Source organism: Bos javanicus, chromosome 1 (genome assembly GCF_032452875.1).
Source record: "Bos javanicus breed banteng chromosome 1, ARS-OSU_banteng_1.0, whole genome shotgun sequence".
Taxonomy (NCBI): domain Eukaryota; kingdom Metazoa; phylum Chordata; class Mammalia; order Artiodactyla; family Bovidae; genus Bos; species Bos javanicus.
Genome location: NC_083868.1, coordinates 12,041,014 through 12,062,758, shown reverse-complemented (window position 1 = coordinate 12,062,758; position 21,745 = coordinate 12,041,014). Strand labels below are relative to the sequence as shown.

Genomic DNA, 21,745 nt, shown 5'->3' with positions numbered 1-21,745 from the left:
CAACATTCAAAACCCTAAGATCATGGCAAATAGATGGGGAAACCATGTAAACAGTGAAATATTTTATTTTCCTGGACTCCAAAATCACTATGAATGGTGAATGCAGCCATGAAATGAAAAAAAAAATGCTTTGTCCTTGGAAGAAAAGCTATGACAAACTTAGATAGCATAATATTAAAAAGCAGAGACATCACTCTGCTCACAGAGGTCAGTACAGTCAAAGCTATGGTTTTTCCAGTAGTCACGTATGGATGTGATATTTGGACCATAAAGGCTGCGTGCTAAAGAATTGCTGCTTTTGAACTGTGTGGTGTTGGAGAAGACTCTTGACAGTTCCTTGGACTGCAAGGAGATCCAACCAGTCCATCCTAAAGGAAATCAGTCCTGAATATTCATTGGAAGGACTGATGCTGAAGCTGAGACTCCAATACTTTGGCCACCTGATGTGAAGAACTGACTCATTTGAAAAGACCATGATGCTGGGAAAGATTGAGGGCAGGAGGAGAAGGGGACGACAGAGGATGAGATGGCTGGATGGCATCACCAACTCAATGGGCATAAATTTGAGTAGACTCTGAGAGTTGGTGATGGACAGGGAGATGCAGTGTGCTGCAGTCCATGGGGTTGCAAAGAGTCAGGCACGACTGAGCGACTGAACTCAACTAAACTGACTGTTACTTCAAAATATTTTAGAAGAGTCTTGCCAATGGTCACTCACGCTTGTACTTTTTTTTTTTTTTTGCTCACGCTTGCACTTTAAACCTTAGGCAATAAAAAATTGATTAAAAAAACATTCTGAATATCATAAAAACTCTCAGGATTTTTCAGGTGAATAATGGATCCTGATCCTATGATCTCCAAAAGGTGGTGAGGAGGGAAGTGAGCCACTTTATTTGTCTTGAGTGTCCACCCCTTAAATAGTCTGTGTAGTTGACAATAAAACAGTTCTTACATTACTAGAGTCATGCTGTAGAAACTTTGAATGTATCAATCATGTTCAGTTCTTCTTAGCATCACCTGTTTATAAACATGTGCCAGGGTAGGGGTGTCATTATGGAAATGAGGAGTAAATACTTTTATATTTTGACTGACTATCTGGGGAGCATCAGTGATGATCTGTGTGGAAAAAAAAATACTGAATGTCTTCACATCAAAGTTACTTTGTCTTTCCTTCCCTCTTTTGTTTATTTGTTTTTAATTAATTAAGAAAAGGGCAATATCTGAAAGAGTTACCAAGGGAAATTGCTCTGCTGGTGAAGTAGAGTGTGAGAGTAGTCTGAGAATGAGGAATGACCACAGCTTTAGCTGTGTTATTAGGCAGAAAAAAAAAAGTATTTTTTTAAACAGACTGAGTAGAAGGTAACATAAGTACCATTAAAAGTTTAGCTTTTCAAGAAGTAAAAAAAAAAAAAAAACTCATTACTTTCACAATTTTTCTCAGCCAAGAGGTACCCAAGGGCATCATGAAAAGGATGCTAGCTGATGCTTTTTAATATGTGAGTGTACATTCTCCAAGACAGCTGCCGGTTCTGCCACCTGGGCAGAATGCAGAGGCAGCAGAAAATTTGAAGACTTCATAGAACACAGACTACAGACCTTAGCTCCATACCATAGTGTGGAATAAGAAAAAAAAAAAAACTGAAAGAAATGTACACCATAAAAAATAATAACATTTGGTGATTTTATGATGTTACATGATGGCATCACTGACTCAATGGACATGAACTTAAGCAGACTCCAGGAGACAGTGAAGGACAGGGAAGCCTGGCATGCTGAAGTCCACGGGCTTGCAAAGAGTCGGACACAACTTAGTGATTGAACAACAGCACGATGTTACATAATGAAAATATTTGTTACTATGAAATTTTAAGGGGATAATACAGGAAGGTTATACATGTATAACCTTAATTGAAGGTTATAACACATATAACCCCTATATATTGTATAGGGGTTTAACTCCCTATACAAGGCATAGGGGGTTTATGGGAAATTGTACTTTCCTCTCAGTTTTGTTGTTAACAACAACAACAAAATATGTATATGTATATATATATATATATATATATATATATGTTGTGAACCTATACATATATATATATATATATATATATTATTTGTGTGTGTGTATGTATATGTATATGGAGAGAGAAAGTAAAATGGTGGTTTCAGGACACAAAAATAGGGAGATTGGGGAAATGTTTACAGCACAAGCCTATGTACAGCATAGTAATTATAGCCAACAATACAGTATTATAATTTTCCAAGTTGCTAAGAACCTGGATTTTAATTGTTCTCACCACACACAAAAAAAGATAATTATGTGACATGCTAGAGATGTTAGCTTGGAGAAGGAAATGGCAACCCACTCCAGTGTTCTTGCCTGGAAAATCCCAGGGACAAAGGAGCCTGGCGGGCTGCCATCTATGAGGTTGCACAGAGTCAGACACGACTAAAGTGACTTAGCAGCAGCAGCAGAGATGTTAGCTAACTCTATGGTGGAAATTATACTGCAGTATGTAAATATACCAAGTTAACATGAGGTACATCTTAAACTTACATAATGTTTATGTCAATTATTTATCAACTGAAAAAAAAAAATCACTCACCAGAATGGTGCATTTGTCTTAAAGATGAAACTGTATAAATGAATCATAATCAACCACAGTTAACCTTAGGGTCCAACCCTTGGAGTTGGAAAAATGTATAATGACTTATATCCATCATTATAATATCATAGAGTATTTCCACTGCCCTCAAAATCCTTTATGTTCTGTCTATTCATCCTTCCTCCCTGCTCCCTGCCAAAATCACTTTTGGCAACCACTGAACTTTTCATTGTGTTCATAATTTGTTTTTCCTTTTCCAAAATGATACATAGTTGGAATCACACAATATGTAGACATTTCAGATTAGCTTCTTTCACTCAGCAACATATTAGCACATTTAAGTCTCTTTCGTATATTTCTAGGGCTTGATTTATTTTTTGTAACGAATAATGTTCCGTTGTTTGGATATTCCACAGTCGAGTTTACCATTCACCTAACTGAAGGACATCTTAGTTGCTTTCAAGTTTTGGCCGTCATGAATAAAACTGCTATAAAAATCAATATGGGGATGTAAGTTTCTAACGTTTTACATAAATGCCAGAGAGTATGATTGCTAGATCATACAGTAAGGGTACATTTAGTTCTGTAGTAAAACATCAAACTATTCTCCAATGTGACCATGCTATTTTACTTTCCCACCAGCAATAACTGTGAGCGTCTCCTGCTCCCTATTCTCCCCACATCTGATGGGGTCAGTGTTCAGATTTGTGCCATTCTAGCAGTTACACAGTTGTATCTTATTGGGGTTAAGAACTTATGATGTGGAACATCTTTTCACATGCTTGTTTGCCATCTGCATATCTTTTCTTGGTTACATATTTGTTAAGGTCTTTGGTTCATATTTAAATCAGGTTTTTTTTTTTCTTATTTTTGAGTTTTAAGGTTTCTTTATTTTGGATAACAGTCCTTCATCAGTGTGCTTTTTGCAAATATTGTTCTCCCAGTCTGTGACATTGAGCTTTGCAAAGAAGAAATTTTAATATTAATAAATTTCAGCTTATCAATTATTTCTTTCATGGATCCCATCTTTGGTATATAAAAAGACATTGTCATGCTCAAGGTCATCTGCAATTTCTCCTGTGCTGTCTTCTAGGAGTTTATAGTTTTGCATTTTTACATTTATATCTAGGATCCATTATGCATTCATTTTTTGAAGCATATAAAGTCATTCATTTTTTCTGCAGGTGGATGCCCGGTTGTTTCAGCACTATTTATTAAAGAGATTATCTTTGTTCCATTGTATTGTCTTTGTTTCTTGTCAAAGATTAGTTGACTGTATTTATAGAGGCCTATTTCTGGACTCTCTATTCAGTAGCATTGATGTAGTTGAATACTCTTTTGCCAGAACCACACTGTCTTTATTTATAGCAAGTCTAGAAGTCAAATAGCCGCAGTCTAATCTTTTCTTCTCTTTTACTCTGTTTCTTTTCATGTTTCTGTTTGCACAAGGACTATTCATAGAGGAGGAACTAACTGCTAAGACTTAGACAATATTTCCCGAAAAGGTTTGATTTAAAAACTTTTCACTATTAAGAAGAAATGCTTCTGGAAACAGGTGAGTATTGGGAATTGTAATTATTATGTGTCCACTTGGCTAGGACTGAAGCATTCAATTATCTATTCAACACTAACAAAATTGTTGTTAACCTAGGTGTTGCTGTGAAGGTATTTTGTAGATGTGACTGATATCTATCATTAGTTTATTTCCATTAAAGGAGATTAGCTTTCATACTTTGAGTGGACTTTATATAATCAGCCAAAAGAACTTAGAAAAGTAGCTTTTCCCTGAGGAAGAAGAAAGCCCACTTGTGGACCCCAACATAAACTCTTATCTGAGAGTAAACAGCCTGCCAACCTGCCCTGTGGATTTCAGACTTCCTTGACCAGACCCTACATTTGTGTAAGCCAAGATCAGTCCTTGAAATAAATGTCTTTATGCACACCACACATACACACATTCTACTGATTCTGTATTTGTCTGATAGATACAGGAATCATATTAGCTATTTATTTTACTCTTTCCATCTCGTATTTGACCTGACCTTAACAACATACTAGATTTTTCTCTTGCTTTAAACTGTGAAGAGGCACATGGAACTCCTAATGCATGGTGTGTATGCATTTTAATCATTTCTGTTTAGAAAATTAAATCATGATCATTTTTAAACAACAGATAACTAAAATTGAAGAAGCTCAAATTAATCATTTTCTAAATATAAACTTATTTACTAGGAAATTGTCTCTAGAGTAGCATAATTTTAAAGATACTCATTTTTCTCCTCTAATTATACTAAGTCAGCACTGGGAAGAGTCCTTGAACTCTGGAGATATTGTCACTGGAATCAGCCTTTGGAATATGCACTCAATCATAGCTGCTTTTATATTTGGTATGTCTATCCTTCAATGTCAGTTCTCATTAATGTTCTGGTTCTGATACTGTCATTTGATGACTTCTCCATTGCCATCTTACTTTATTAGCTAATTATTTTCTAATTACTATTTTATGCCACTCTTTGATTCATTGGTTTTTAATATTTAACTTAATTGACTTTGTTTAAATGATATGAGAAAAAATGAATTTAAATTTATCATTTAATCTTGCAAATTCTGATTTGAAAAAAGTGAAAGTGTTAGTTGTGTCCGACTCTCAGCGACCCCAGGGACTGTAGCCCTCCAGGCTCCTCAGTCCATGAAATTCTCTTGGCAAGAGTACTGAAGTAGGTTTCCATTTCCTTCTCCAGGGGATCTTCCCAACTCAGGTATTGAACCCAGGTCTCCTGAATTTCAGGCAGATTCTTCATCATCTGAGTCAATAGAAAAATAGGGAAGCCTGGCATGCTGCAGTCCATGGAGTCACAGAGTTGGATATGACTGAGCGACTGAACAGCAATAACTCTGCTTATAAGTTAAATAAGCAAGGTGACAATACACAGCCTTGAAGTACTACTTTCCGATTTTGAACCAGTTCGTGGTTCCATGTCCTGTTCTAACTGTTGATTCTTGACCTGCACACAGGTTTCTCAGGAGGCAGGTAAGATGGTTAGGTATTCACATCTCTTGAAGAATTTTCCACAGCTGTGGAAAATTGTGAGTATAATTTCAAGTAAATATAGTATAGTTTAATTTTCTTATATGAAAGTTCTAAAGCCAAACATTTAAGAGATAAACAAGAAGAAAGCTCAACATGGCACAAAGTAGAATAAAAATTGTTTTTTAGATTAATTTTCAAAATACAAGTTGTTTTAAAATAATATTGTTTTTCTGTTCCAATTTGTTTATAATACATAATGCATGAGAAAAAACTGAATGGATTAAAAGCAAACAAAAAAACACATTTAGCTAGAAGGAGGGAATGTTGATGAACACTTCCATTATTTTCATTTTTGTAAGAAAAACACCTTAATTTTTTTTTTAATTTGTTAGTGTTACTTAATTGATGGAGAGGGACACAAAATGAAGCAAAGCAAAGCTATCCTTCCACTGCAAATATTCTTCTTTCAGACAATAGAATAAATTTTTTCACTCCTTCTTTCAGAAATAAAGTTCAAAGTAATTACCATTACTTAGAGACACAGAAAATAGCCTTCCAGTTAGACAAATGGTTCAACAAGCTTCTTAATGAGAGTATCTTCCCATCTGGATCCCTCTGCAGGCAGACTCAACAGGAAAACAAAACAATAACCCTAGGATATCTGATTCCAAAAACCTGAATAGAAAAATTTTAAATAAATTATGCAAAAACAACAGAAAATACTGTAGAATGAAGTTCATAACCATCTCCTGTCTCAGTTCAGTTCAGTTCAGTCACTCAGTCCTGTGTGTACTCAGGACTGCAGCACACTAAGCCTCCCTGTCCATCACCAACTCCTGGAGCTTGCTCAAACTCATGTTCATTGAGTTGGTTATGCTATCCAACCATCTCATCCTGTCATCCCCTTTCCCCTCCTGCCTTCAATATTTCAGTCAGTTCTTCTTATCAGGTGGCCAAAGTATTGTTCTTCCAATGAATCAGCATTAGTTTTTCCAATGAATCTTTTCAGTTCAGTACAGTCGCTCACTCATGTCTGACTCTTTGCGACCCCATGAATCGCAGCATGCCAGGCCTCCCTGTCCATCACCAACTCCCGGAGTTCACTCAAACTCACGTCCATTGAGTCAGTGATGCCATCCAGCCATCTCATCCTCTGTCGTCCCCTTATCCTCCCACCCCCAATCCTTCCCAGCATCAGAGTCTTTTCCAATGAGTCAACTCTTCGCATGAGGTGGCCAGAGTACTGGAGTTTCAGCTTTAGCATCATTGCTTCCAAAGAAATCCCAGGGCTGATCTCCTTTAGAATAGATTGGTTGGATCTCCTTGCAGTCCAAGAGTCTTCTCCAACACAGTTCAAAAGCATCAATTCTTTGGCACTCAGCTTTTTTTTTTTTTTTCCAATGAATATTTAGGACCAGGTTCCTTTAGGATTGACTGGTTTCATCTCTTTGCAGTCCAAGGAACTCTCAAGAGTCTTCTTCAACACCACAGTTCAAAAGCATCAATTCTTCAGTGCTCAGCTTTCTTTATAGTTCAACTCTCACATCCATACGTGACTACTGGAAAAACTATAGCTTTGACTATACAGACCTTTGTCAGCAAAGTGGTATCTCTGCTTTTTAATATGCTGTCTAGGTTTATCATAGCTTTTCTTCCAAGGAGCAAGCGTCTTTTAATTTCATGGCTGCAGTCACCATGTACAGTGTTTTTGGAGCCCAAGAAAATAAAGTCTCTCAATGTTTCCATTGTTTCCCCATCTATTTGCCATGAACTGATGGGACCAGGGAGAAGGAAATAGCAACCCACTCCAGTGTTCTTGCCTGGAGAATCCCAGGGACAGGGGAGTCTGGTGGGCTGCCATCTATGGGGTGGCACAGGGTTGGACACGACTGAAGAGACTTAGCAGCAGTAGCAGATGGGACCAGATGCCATGATCTTAGTTTTCTGAATGTTGAGTTTTAAGCCAACTTTTTCACTCTCCTCTTTCACTTTGATCAAGAGGCTCTTTAGTTCCTTTTCACTTTCTGCCATAAGAGTGGTGTCATCTGCATATCTGAGGTTATTGATATCTCTCCCGGCAGTCTTGATTCCAGCTTGTGTTTCCTCCAGTCCAGCGTTCCTCATGATGTACTCTGCATATAAGTTAAATAAGCAGGGTGACAATATACAGCCTTGGTGAACTCCTTTATCAATTTGGAATCAGTCCGTTGTTCCATGTCCGGTTAAAAATGTTGCTATCTATCTCCTGCCTACTCTTTTCCATTCCATTTCATGGTTTTGTTACTTTTTACATTAAATTCTATAATAGACTCCTAGATGTTCTGCATAACTCCCAACTTTTATGTCTTCATATTTTTTCCAATTTCTACTACACAAATTTTTCACTGGGTTCAACTTGAACAACATCAAGTCCCTGTGCTCAAGCACTCAAGATGATTTAAACTTACTGTAACAATCATACCTAATCAAAATTCAATGCCTGATTTTAAGGCTGTTATATACTGGTTCCGTCAAAACCAGCTTTTTCATCCTCTTTATCTTTTTCAACTGAGTTGAAGTATAGTTAATTTACAATGTTGTGTTAGTTTCAGAGGTACAATAATTCAGTTATATATCTATTCTTTTGCAGATTATTTTCCATTTTCAGGTTATTAAGAGATAATGAACATAGTTTCCTGTGCTATATAGTAGGTCCTTGTTGTTTATCTATTTTATATATAGTACAATGTTTTTATAAATTAAACTCCTAATTTATGTTGCACACCACTGCCACTATCCAAAATGGTAACCGCAGGTTTTTTTTTCTGTGTTTGTGAGTCTTTATTGACCTTGCAAATAAGTTCACTTGTATTATTTTTATAATTCCCACATATAAGTGATGTTACATGATATTTGTCTTTGTCTGACTTATTTCACTTAATATGATGATTCTAGATCCATTCATGTTGCTACAAATGCATTATTTCATTTTTTTGCTGAGTTAACTTTCCATTGTATGCATTTGTGTGCATATACCACATCTTCTTTATCCAGTCTTCTGTTGATGGACATTTAGATTGCTTCCATGTCTTGGTTTTTGTAAATAGTGTTGCTACAAATAGTGGGGTGTACTTACCTTCTTAAATTAGAGTTTTCTCCATATATACTCCCAGGAGTAGGATTTCTGGATCATTTGGTAGTTCTATCTTAAGTTTTTAAAAGTAATTTCCATATTGTCTTCCATAGGGGCTTCATGAATTTACATACCCAGTAATGCTGTAGGAGGGTTCATTTTTCTCCACACCATCTCCAATATTTATTATTTGTAGACATTTTAATGATGAAATTCTGACTTGTTTAAGGTGATACCTCATTGCAGTTTTGATTTACATTGTTCTAATTATTACTTTTATTGAGCATCTTTTCATGTGCCTGTTGGCCTTCTATATGCCTTTGGAGAAATTTCTATTTAGGTATTTTGTCCATCTCTTAATTGGGTTGTTTGGTTTTTTGATATTGAGCATTATGAGCTATTTTTGTACTTTGGAAATTAATCCTTTGTTGGTGACATCATTTGCAAGCATTTTCTCCTGGTCCTTAAGTTGTTTTTTCATTTTGTTTATGGTTTTCTTTGTTGTGCAAAGCTTTTAAGTTTTATTAAGTACCATTTGTCTATTTTTATTTCCATTACCCTAGGTCAGGAGAAGAATCTGAAAAAAATATTGCTGCATTTATATCAAAGAGTATTCCATGTATGGTTTTGGACTTCTGAGGTGTCTTAGTGGTAAAGAAACTCCCTGCCAATGCAGGAGATGCAGGAGATATGGGTTTGATTCCTGAGTGGCAAAGATCCCCTGGGGTAGGAAATGGCAACCCACTCCAGTATTCTTATCTGGAAAATTCCATGTACACAGGAGCCTGGTGGGCTAACAGTCCAGGAGCCACAAAGAGTTGGACATGACTCAGCACACATACACACACACACACACACACACACACACGTGTGTGTGCACAAACACCTATGTTTTACTCTAGGGATTTTATAGCCTCCAATCTTACATTTAGGTTTTTCATCTATTTTGCCTTTATTTTTTAACATAGTGTTAGAGCATATCCTAATTCCATTCTTTTCCATGAAACTGTCCAGTTTTCAGCACCATTTATTGAAGAGACTGTCTTTTCTCCATTGTATATTCATGTTTCCTTTGCCATAGATTAGTGACCATAAGCATGTGGGTGTATTTCTGGGTTCTGTATCCTATTCCATCAATACATGTGTCTGTTCTTGTGCCAGCACCATATTGTGATTAATGTCAATTTTCAGTAAAGATCAGTCAGATAGCATGATTTCTCCAATTCCACTCTTCTTTCTCAAGATTGCTATGAACAATTATGGGTCTTTATGTTTCCATACTAATTTTGTTCCAATTCTATGAAAAATGCCTTGGATAATTTGATAGTGACTGCATTTAATAAATAGATTGCCTTAGGTAGTATGATCATTTAACAATGCTTATTTTTCCAATTCAAGAGCACAGTATATCTTCCCATCTGTTGGTGTCATCTTTAATTTCTTTCATCAGCATCTTACAGTTTTCTGAGTACAGATCTTTTTTCCCATCACATCCTATCTTCTCATCTAATAATTATTCATTTTCTTCTTTGATATTTACCTTCTTCTCAAGTGAGCCTTTCTTATTGCCTTAAACACACACACACACACACACACACACACACACACACACTCTTCCACCATGCTATATTTCTGCCACCCACATTCTCCTCTCTATTCACCTTTTTGACCTTCAGGTAAGAATATTCAACAGATTTTATAAGATGTTTACCTGGATATCTCCAAGTCATTTCAGGCTCAACATGCCCAAATTGAAATTCATAATTTCATTAATTCCATCCCAATGGAGGAAAAAAGAGTGAACAAATAAAATAGCCACCCCTGGTATTTTTATAGTGTGTCTTGTTTTGGTAAATACCTGCAAGTCAGAATACTCACACTCATAATTCATTTTATATTTTTTTCTTTTTTTATAGAGTCCATTATAAACTCTGATCCAATTTACATCCTAAATACCAATGAAATTCACATCATTCTTTCCATATCCCTATCAGGAAAGCTATCTCTATTCATTACTCTAAGCATGTCAAGTTGGTTTGTGTCCACAGCATTCCACTGTCATCTTGATTTGATATCATTGCCACTGTATCTACAAAGTATCAGAATGAGTCAACAGAATTCTTTTCACAGGTTGACTTGGACAAACAGTGTCATGGTAAATGTCTGGGAATCTTATTCTTATTAAGGACTTTCAACTAAAAACATCACTAAATCTTCACTGGAAAAGCCTTATGGTCTCCTATCTATTAATTTGTTGTCAAGTGCCAATATCTACCATCTTGGATCTATGCTCTAAATATTAGAAAATGTCTGTGGCACCCATTAACCAATTTTGTAATATTAATTTATTTTAATTATTAGAAACATGACCAGCAACCCACTTCTTACTTGAATTTCACTCTGGCAGTGATGATGGATAAGAAGACCCTGTAAGCAGTTGGTCAACCCTCAAACTTAATCTCTTCCTGCTGACAAGTAAAATTAAATTTCAAACAAATTTTTTCCTGCATTATCCATACATGCTATTAATGAGTTCTATTTTGTACTGTGTGGTTAACATAGTCTCCAGTTGGGCAGCATTCCTGCCTATCAATAGGAGACAGTAATTTATTTTCTTTCTCACTTTCCTCTCACTTCCCATAGATTATGTGTAGATCTTTTGTACTTCATTCACTAGTCAGAGCACAAAACTAACTTTTCATCATAAAAGTCTCCCTACTTGAAACAGCGTAGGAATTGGGCAAGATTGCTAATTCCCTCTTCTCCCTTGAAGAAAATCACCTGATGACCACTGTCAACAGTTATGCCTAAAAGCAAGTATCTTAGGAAATGCTAGTTACGTCACTGTTTGAGCTGGAATTTTTGTTCTCGACTCCTAGTTCAGATGAGTAATAAGTACTACTGCCTCAGTGAAATTGATAGACATTGCCAAGTTATTGCTACTGTCATATTGCATAAAAAGCCCCACAAAGATACAATATTAATTCATGATTTCTCTGTTATTAAATGTCTCATTATTAAATTTGCTCTTATTGTCAATTGTTTTGAGGAGGAAATCCCCAGTAGAGATGACAGTTCCTGGTATAAGAGGTGTTTCAATGAGACAGCTGGAGTTGAAAATATTCTTTAAAATGATCATCAATTAACTACCTCTGGTTTGTAAAAGTGGTAATTTCTACTTTACCCTACTCAGTTAAAAATGTCTTCCCTTTAGTAGTCCCTGTCCTTGGGTTATTTTACCAAGATTTTTACTGTTTCTGGGTAACCAGATTTATTAATAAAACTGACACTGTACTAAAAATTCAACTTTTGCAGGGCATAATAATATTATGTTTCATATGTAAATTATAATAATTTGAAAAGGTTTATTTTTTATTTATAGAAGTTGGGGTTTTCCATGGTTCCAAGGTAATTTGTCTAACTCATAGATGATGGATAATGGCACCCCAGCCATGAACTATCTCCTGACAATTCCCTTAGGGAAAGAGACATATCCATGACATGAAGAACCACAATGGTCCCACCTTATAAAATTTCTAGCTCTGCTAGAGAGACCAACTTCCCAATTAATGTTACAAGAAAATTCAGTGATAATTGGGCAAGTTAATGATAAGATCACTGGGATAGTGACTTTAGAATAACTATTTTATATAACCTATGAATGGATTTTATTTTAACCAGCTAAAGGAATATGTTAACCTATTGGCAAGAATTTATCATGTTCATGTATGACTTATTAATAGTTTTCAAGTCCAATTGCCAAAATTAAGTCTTCAAATTTTACCATACTGAAACTGAGTCCTATTTTCAAGAGCTGGTGACCTTTAAAGAAACTAAAGTATAAAAACACAAGCACTTGCTACTTTAGTAACACTGAGAATTATAGCATTTGTCTTTAGTGGATGCTTAGAAAATGTTGCATATTCTGTAGCCATAAAAGGGTATATGACAAATATTTTTACCTAGATACTGAACATGAGTAATGCCTATATGATTTAGATAGAACACAAAATCTGAAAAACAAGAGATAAATGCTTTATCTGTCAATAAATTATTAACATATTTTAGAGTCTGCAAGTGGTGCAATAAAAAATGACATTGTTCCATATTTTACTTGTTAATTCTGTCTGTAGTTTTCTTTTGCAATATTGTAAGCTGAGGCTCCCAAAGCCTGTTTTGTTTTTTGTTTTTTTCTTCAGCTACCAAATGCTAGAATTCCAGTGCTTAGAAACTGGAGAATGCTTCCTATGAAAACAATCTCAGAAAAATATTAAGGGGAAAATTATTAAAAGTCTATATCAACACTTTCTCAGGAGCACTTGGTATTCTCAATTTTTGATGGTATGTGTATGTATGCTCAGGCAATAAGTCATGTCTGACTCTTTTGTGACCCCATGGACTGTAGCTGGCCAGGATCTTCTGATGATGTGAGTTTCCAGACAACAATACTGGAGTGGATTTCCATTTCCCCTTCCAGGTGATCTTCCCAGCCCAGGAATTGAACCTGCATCTCCTGTGTCTCCTGTACTAGCAAGTGTATTCTTTACTACTGAGCTACCTGGGAAGCACTTTGATGGTACAGTTTTCTTTTAATTTATACTTTGATGATTGTTATTAGGGAGGACGTTGCCGCACCAGGGTTGAAAACCACTAGTATACAACAGAAAAAAACTGGAGAATGTGAAACTGATTGCTATTTATAAATTATTCCCAAAACATATCACTGTGCAGAAGAAGATAATTTATCTTCTCAATTCAGTTCAGTCGTTCAGTTGTGTCCGACTATTTGTGACCCCGTGAAGTGCAGCATGCCAGGCCTCCCTGTCCATCCCTGTTGGAGTTTACCCAAACTCATGTCCATTGAGTCAGTAATGCCATCCAAACATCTCATCCTCTGTCATCCCCTTCTCCTCCTGTCTTAAATCTTTCCCAGAATCAGGTTCTTTTCAAATGAATCAGCTCTTCACATCAGGTGGCCAAAGTATTGGAGTTTCAGCTACAACATCAGTCCTTCCAATGAACACCCAGGGCTGATCTTCTTCAGGATGGACTGTTTGGATCTCCTCGCAGTCCAAGAGACTCTCAAGAGTCTTCTCCAACACCACAGTTCAAAAGCACCAATTCTTCGGCGCTCAGCTTTCTTCACAGTCCAACTCTCACATACACGACCACTGGAAAAACCATAGCCTTGACTAGACAGACCTTTGTTGGCAAAGTAAGGTCTCTGCTTTTCAATATGCTATCTAGGTTAGTCATAACTTTTCTTCCAAAGAGTAAACGTCTTTTAATTTCATGGCTGCAATCACCGTCTGCAGTGATTTTGGAGCTCAAAAAAATAAAGTCTGACACTGTTTCCACTGTTGCCACATCTATTTCCCATGAAGTAATGGGATCAGATGCCATGATCTTCGTTTTCTGAATGGTGAGTTTTAAGCCAACTTTTTCACTCTCCACTTTCACTTTCATCAAGAGGCTTTTTAGTTCCTCTTCACTTTCTGCCATAAGGGTGGTGTCATCTGCATATCTGAGGTTACTGATATTTCTCCTGGCAATCTTGATTCCATCTTGTGCTTCTTCCAGCCCAGCGTTTCTTATGATGTATTCTGCATATAAGTTAAATAAGCAGGGTGTCAATATTCAGCCTTGACATACTCCTGTTCCTATTTGGAACCAGTCTGTTGTTCCATGTTCAGTTCTAATATAGTATTAAGAGTTACTTTCTCATAAAATTGCACATTAAAGAAAGCAGCTACTTATTTTAATTATACAAGTAATTTACAGGCCTGGTGAGTTTGTGAGCTTCCAAATTTAGACACCATTTCTAGAAAATGATCCGTCACCTAGGTGTGCACCGTCTGAAATCAAGTAACTTTTGAGTCAGTTTTCTAAGATTCTTTTATCCAGCAGCTCTACAATGAGCTGCTAAGGTTATTGAGACAGTCTGATTAAGGCAATATTACAGTGTATTTTAAAGCTATATTGAGAGCAATTTAATGCAGTTTAGCAGGCACTTCTCTATTTTGTAGTGACCTAGGAACATAAAACTGTATAATCCAAAAAAAAAAAACATGCAGCAAAGTAGATACAAAATGTAAAAGATTAGATTCACAATGTGTTGACCTGGTAAGTTCAATTCCTTTTGCCAAGTTACTTTTGGATCTTAACTGATTTTCTGAAATTTGTAAGATAGAATCTAGTGTGGGTGATAATTTTCCTGCATATACTTAGCATGCTACTTGAGAAACAATTCTCTTATTTTGAGTTGTGTATGTGTCCTTTTAATGGAGTAAGCTATTTTGTAGGATAATATTATTTGGCAATGGATATTGAATGAGAAAACCTATTTGAATATCCATCTAGCCATATGAAGGCATTTACAAATATACATATATATATATATATATATATATATATATATATATATACAAATACACACACTGTTTGGTTCAGTTCAGTTCATTTCAGTCTCTCAGTCGTGTCCGACTCTTTGCGACCCCACGAATCACAGCACGCCAGGCCTCCTTGTCTATCACCAACTCCTGGAGTTCACTCAAACTCACGTCCATCGAGTTGGTGATGCCATCCAGCCATCTCATCCTCTGTCATCCCCTTCTCCTCCTGCCCCCAATCCCTCCCAGAATCAGAGTCTTTTCCAATGAGTCAACTCTTCTCGTGAGGTAGCCAAAGTACTGGAGTTTCAGCTTTAGTATCATTCCTTCCAAAGAAATTCCAGGGCTGATCTCCTTTAGAATGGACTGGTTGGATCTCCTTGCAGTCCAAGGGACTCTCAAGAGTCTTCTCCAACACCACAGTTTAAAAACATCAATTCTTCGGCATATACTGTTATGCATACATAATTAACTGAGGTTTACTTCTTGCAAGCCAAGTTCTGTTTTATATATGAGACGTATTTAATTTTTACAAATCTATAGGTTTGATAATATTTCTACAAAGAAAGAATCTGAGATTTAGATAAATTAACTGAATTTCTCAAAATTATATGCCCTATAAGTGGGAAAATTAGAATTAAAGTTTAATTTTAACTATTTCAGTATGAGAGCTCTTTAACATGGCATTCTTCTCTTCCAGACTCTGTCAAATTGATTCCATATTTTAAATTTTATGATCTAATAACCATAAATGATTACTAGCAGTTCTTCACTTAATTATGTATTTGTAGGAATCATAAAGCATTAAGATTGACAGATGCACATTTGTTAGACAGCTCTCCCTCATACTCATGCTTCTGATTTAAAGCAACAATGTTATCTGATGGCTTCTAATATAACACTGTTGCTAGAGTTATATGATGTTAATCCTATTTTAATGAAAATTTGAACCACAGTCTCCCTAACTTCATCACAAACTTTCAGATTGTATTTCCTCCCTTTGATAAATTTCTGAGTTAAGTTTCATTATTGTAATCTAAACAATATAAGTGGGAGATATCATCTTTTGCTACATTGAAATCTATCCACTGTCACATGGTAAGGAAAGGGAAAAAATAATTCAAAGCCTATGTGTGTGTGTGTGTGTGTGAGTGTGTATATAAGAACTGTGTATGTGAGTGTGTGTGTGTGTGTGTGTGTGTATATATATATATATGATTTATATCACTGTCTTTCAGCCTAGGATTCCAAGAATGTATATTAGGCAATGAAAACATATTTTTCATTACATGTTTTGTTTTACAATAGTACCTAACACTAGTCAGTATTTTAACAGGAACCCAAAGAAAATGAACAATATGTTAAATTATGGTTAACTCATTCACTCATTTTAGATTCTGTACTCAGGATTTCTTCATCCTGCTTTTTTTGTCCTTCAAGCAGATGATGGCTTGTGCTGGACTGATAGAAATTGTGAGAAGGAAGAAACAGAGTACACAAAAATCAGAAGTTTTGAAACAGGTCTTTTCCAATGAGTAAGCTCTTCGCATCAGGTGGCCAACAGCTACAGGGGCTTCCCTGGTGGCTCAGTTAGTAAAGAGTCTGCTTGCGATGCAGCAGACCCGGATTTGATCCCTGGTTTGGGAAGATCCATCCCCTGGAGACGGAAATGGCAACCCACTCCAATATTCATGCCTCGAGAATCCCATGGACAGAGGAGCCTGGCGGGCTACAATCCATGGGGTCGCGGGAGTCGGACACGACTGAGTGACAGCTACAGGATGGGGGTTAAGACCCACGTACAAGGTGATGTACAAGACGGTGACCTCCTGCCAGTGAATATGCAGCCTCCAGGCCCTCGGTGCCGAGCTGCCAGGAAGTTGCAGGCTCCTCTGATTTCGTGGCGCCCGGGTGGTCGGGCAGCGCCACCTGGCGGTTGGCCCTTGGGGCCCACAGGCTTCTCTGGTTTTCTCAACTGCAGCAGTGTCGAGCTGCTGAAGGCGCTGGAGGCCAAGCCGGCAGGGCTGACTGTCACGGAGTGGGCAGAGCCCCGACCCCAGCTGCCCCACTGAGGACCCTGCCCCGCCCTGGGGCTCCCCAGTTGCCCAGCGCAGCTCTGGGGATGGAGGCCTTCTAGGGCTGCTGGGAGCCAGAGAAAACCAGAGGCCTCCTTTGTTCCCTTGAGATGATGGAGTTGGTGCTCAGGGGCTTCCTGGGTCCACTGGCCCCACAGGAGACCCCGGCAGTGGGGGCCCAGTGGGGATGAGAGGTCCATCAGGTCTGCAGGGCCCCCCAAGGAGCTCTGGTCAGGCCAGAGCTGTGGGTACCCTGGAGAGAGGGGATCTCCAGTGCCCCCAGGCCCTCTTGGCCCCCTGGCCTCCCTGCCCCACCCCCCAGCCCCTGTTGGACCACCCTACACCCGGATCTCCCAGCCTGAGGACCTGTTTCTGTCTAACACTGTCACTGAGACCAGCAGCCACTGGCCACCTGGACCGGCTGGGTCCCCAGCCCCCCCCTCCTCACCTCCCCGGGATCCATGGGTCCTCCTGGACTTCCTGGCCCTATGGGCATTCCTGGGAGTCCTGGACATAGGGGACCCCCAGGCCCCACTGTACCTAAAGAAATCTCAGGCCACCCTGGAGAGAAGAGCCAAAGAGGACTGCAAGGGTAGCCCGGCCCCCAAGGCTCCATGGGGGTAGTGGGGAGAACCTGGCTGCAAAGGAGACTTTGATGAGAAGAGCCCACTGGAACCAGAGGGGTCAGGGACAAGCCTTGCCACCCCCAGGGGCACCCCCAGCCTCCTGAAGGGCAAAAGGGGAGGACATACCGCCAGCTACAGGATCCTGGCCCCCAGGAGCCGAGACAAGACAAACTGAGGGTGGTGGTGGCCCCATGGGGAGGGCCAGGCAAGGCTTCCCTTCCCAGCCTGGACTGGGCCGACTGCCTCTGGGTTCTGCCGGTCCATATTTATTAATATCCTCAGGGTCCCTTGCACCATCTAGGCCTTTGGGTTGGGGTCTTGGTCCTGGTACTCGGTGCGCGTCTGCCTTCCATGAGATTGAGCAGGGACTGGGGCCTGAGAGGGAGGTGTGGCCCAGGTGAGAGGGCTCAGGGCCCTGGGCCTCAGTTGCCCTCTGTGAAGCGGGGTGATGCAGGTCTGCGGCAGGGACAGCAGGTTTGGAGCTTCTGTCATCTCATCAACTGCCCGTCCCTCCACACTTCCGGGGATGACGAGGACGGGAAGTCCGGCCTCCCCGCTCCCCAGCCAATCCTGGGGAGCCCACCTGCACCCTTCCTCTCCCTGTTTTCCGGTGCTGGGTTCCTGACCCTGAGGTCAAGCTACTTGATCTGACTGGGTGTTCAGGGCTCCTGTGTCAGTTCTGACCACTGAACCCTCAGTCCCTCCCAGGGGCCTGGAGGAGGGGACCACCTGCTCCCACAACCGCCTGTGACCGCTCCAGCAGGTAGATGTGTATCAGCCAATAAAGGCCTCCGCCTGACTGCCAAAAAAATTAAAAAACGAACTAGAGACACCAGGTGGCATCTCTTCTTTAAGCCCAACTCTTGATACATGATAGTCTTTTCCAAAGTTGTATGTCTTCTATCTCAGTATTTGTGTTATTGGGAAAAACATTTAGCAATTTGCTAGTTTGTTTTAATCACCTGATTTGGCAAGGAACCCATAATGAAACAGTATTTTCCTTTGTAAATCATTTATTTATCACTTTGTTAGGGATAACATTGTTATTTATTTATTTTTCTTTTGCCTAGATCAATAAAGCATAGCAAAGAATTCTGAACTCTTATTAAGTGCTATATATCTATTTAAATGGAATTATGTGTTGTCGTACAATTGCTTATAAAAACAAAGCTAGAAGAATAGAATGCATTCCAAATAGAGATTCTGGGGTCAAGCTTGCATAGTGGAGATAGTTTGTATATTATCATCATTTTCTTTCTAAGGCTTTAGAAGAGTTTTGTCATGCTAAGATTGAAGTAATTATGCTTCAGTTTATAGAATATCAAATAAAAAGAATCTCTATGTTCTTGTGAATCTCTATGTTCTTGAAATGAGATTGTTTAGTTTTAAAGTTATTCAGTGAGCAGCTGTAGTTTTTCTTTACAACCTCACTTTCTAGATTCCTTTTAAAGCTGAATAATTCAGTTTAAAAGTCCAACAGCCTCATACTTTGAGCTTCACGGTACTTCACTAAAATCACTGAGGATGGTGACAGCAGTGATGAAATTAGAAGATGATTGCTTCTTGGCAGGGAAGCTATGACAAACCTAGACAGTGTGTTAAAGATCAAGGACATCATTTTGCCAGCAAAGGTCTGTACAGTCAAGGTATCATCTTTCCAGTAGTCAGGTACGGATGTGAGATCTGGACACAGTGGAGCGCTGAAGAATTGATGCTTTTGAACTGTAGTGCTGGGACAGACTCTCAAGAATCCCTTGAAAAGCAAGGAGTTCAAACCAGTCAATCTTAAAGGATATCAACCCTGAATAATCTTTGGAAGGACTGATGCTGAAGGTGAAGCTACAGTACTTTGGCTAAGAGGGTGACAGAGGATGAGATGACTAGATGGCATCACCAATTCAATGGACCTGAACATGTGCAAACTCTGGGAGATGGTGAGGAATAGGGAAACCTGGAATGCTGCAATCCATGGGGTCGTGAAGACCGAACACGACCTGGAGACTGAGCAACAACAACTTCACTTATTTCATTGAAGACTCTGTCCTCCTCCCTCCCCTTACCTGTCATCAATCATTGTGAATTCAACTTCCACAGGGATTAGCCGTCTAACACTCAGGTCTCTCTTCAGATGTCCTTTTTCCCCCTCCAGTTCAACTATCTACTGTTATGACCACTTTTCAGATTTTCGTCTCCAGATCTTGGGCCACTTTTGAAGTTTTATTATAAAAATTTGTTTCCCATCCACAAATATCTTAGCCTCCATCTCATTTGCTCAAGAAACTTAATTTCACAATCATACAATTTCACTGGAACTCTAGGGCATTATTCTCACAATAATTTCATGATACAAAGCATCTTCTGACATCACTTTCTCCTTTGTGTAACTTAGATTCTATATTTAACATTATCATCCCTCTTTCAAATCTCCTCAACCACTATGAAATATTATCACTAATATTACTATCACATTTATTATTATTGATAACCTTGCATACACTTCTCTGCTGCCCTAGTCAAACCCACTATCAGGTCTCCTCAAACAGCCTTGTAATGTGTTTCCACACTTCTACAACTTTCCAGTAGTGACACAGCAACATGATTGCCTTTAAAAAAAGAAAAAAAAAAAACTGTAAATTGCATCATTTATCTTTCATGCTTACAAAACTGTTCCGTTTCCGTATTCTACCTGATATAAATTACAAACTCATGTCTATGTCTAATGCCATCTAATCCTACCTAGTATCCATCTAAACCAAATTTCTTTTAACTTCCTCACATAAGTAAAAGGCTACTGCTCTGCTTTGCTTTCTCATGGTTTCTATGACTATATCCTTCCCAATGTTTAAATCTTTCATTCAAGATTACCTCCACAGAGAGGACCTCGCCAATCATTTTCTTAAAGTAGGCACTGTCACATCAGATTGTTCTGTACTTCAGTGCCTTGTTATTTTCTTTCATATGGTATATAGTGACTATTGGTGTTTCCCTGGTGACTCAGACAGTAAAGCGTCTGTCTACAATGTGAGAGACCTGGGTTCTATCCCTGGGTTGGGAAGATTCCCTGGAGAAAGAAATGGCAACCCACTCCAGTATTCTTGCCTTGAAAATCCCATGGATGGAGGAGCTTGGTGCAGGCTACTATCCATGGGGTCGCGAAGAGTCGGGCACGAATGAGTGACTTCACTTTCACTTCTTTGTGGCTCAGATGGTAAAGAATCTGCCTGAAATGCAGGAGACCCGGGTTCAATCCCTGGGTCAGGCAGATCCCCTGGAGAAGGGAATGGCAATCCACTCTGGTATTCTTGGCTGGAGAATTCCATGGACAGAGGAGCCTGAGGGGCTACACAAAGAGTCAGATAGGACTGAAAGACTTAACACGTTCACTTTCGCCCCCCCCCCCAAATAAATAATAAACAGAGGCTCCAAGGAACCGGTGCATATATCATGTATAATTTTCTTTTTCTTTGGATAAATACCCAGGAGAGGAATTGCTGAATCGTAGTTCTATTTGTAATTTTTTGAGAAGCCCCCATAATATTTTCTATAGTGGCTCAATCAATTTACATACCTACAAACAGTGCACAGGGTTTGCTTTTCTCAACATTCTCAACAACACTTATTATTTGTTATCTTTTTAATAATAATCATTCTGACAGATGTGAGGTGATATCTGATTGCGGTTTTGATTTGCATATCTCTTATCATTAATGATGTTCAATGTCTTTTCATGGGCCTGTGGCCATCCAAATGTCTACTTTGGAAAAATGTCTATTCATATCTTCTACCCATCTTTAAATCAAACTTTCTTAAAAAATTTTTGATGTTGAGTTGTATGAATTTTTGAGCATTTTGGACATTAACCTTTTAGTGGATATATTGTTTGCAAATATCTTATCCCATTCAGTA

The 21,745-nt window shown here is 38.6% G+C and overlaps 1 pseudogene; it reads left to right on the top strand.

The window, feature by feature from the left end:
• Positions 1-3,081: 3,081 nt before the first annotated feature.
• Positions 3,082-18,014, top strand: LOC133255016 (EMI domain-containing protein 1-like; annotated as a pseudogene).
• The last annotated feature ends 3,731 nt before the right edge of the window (positions 18,015-21,745 follow it).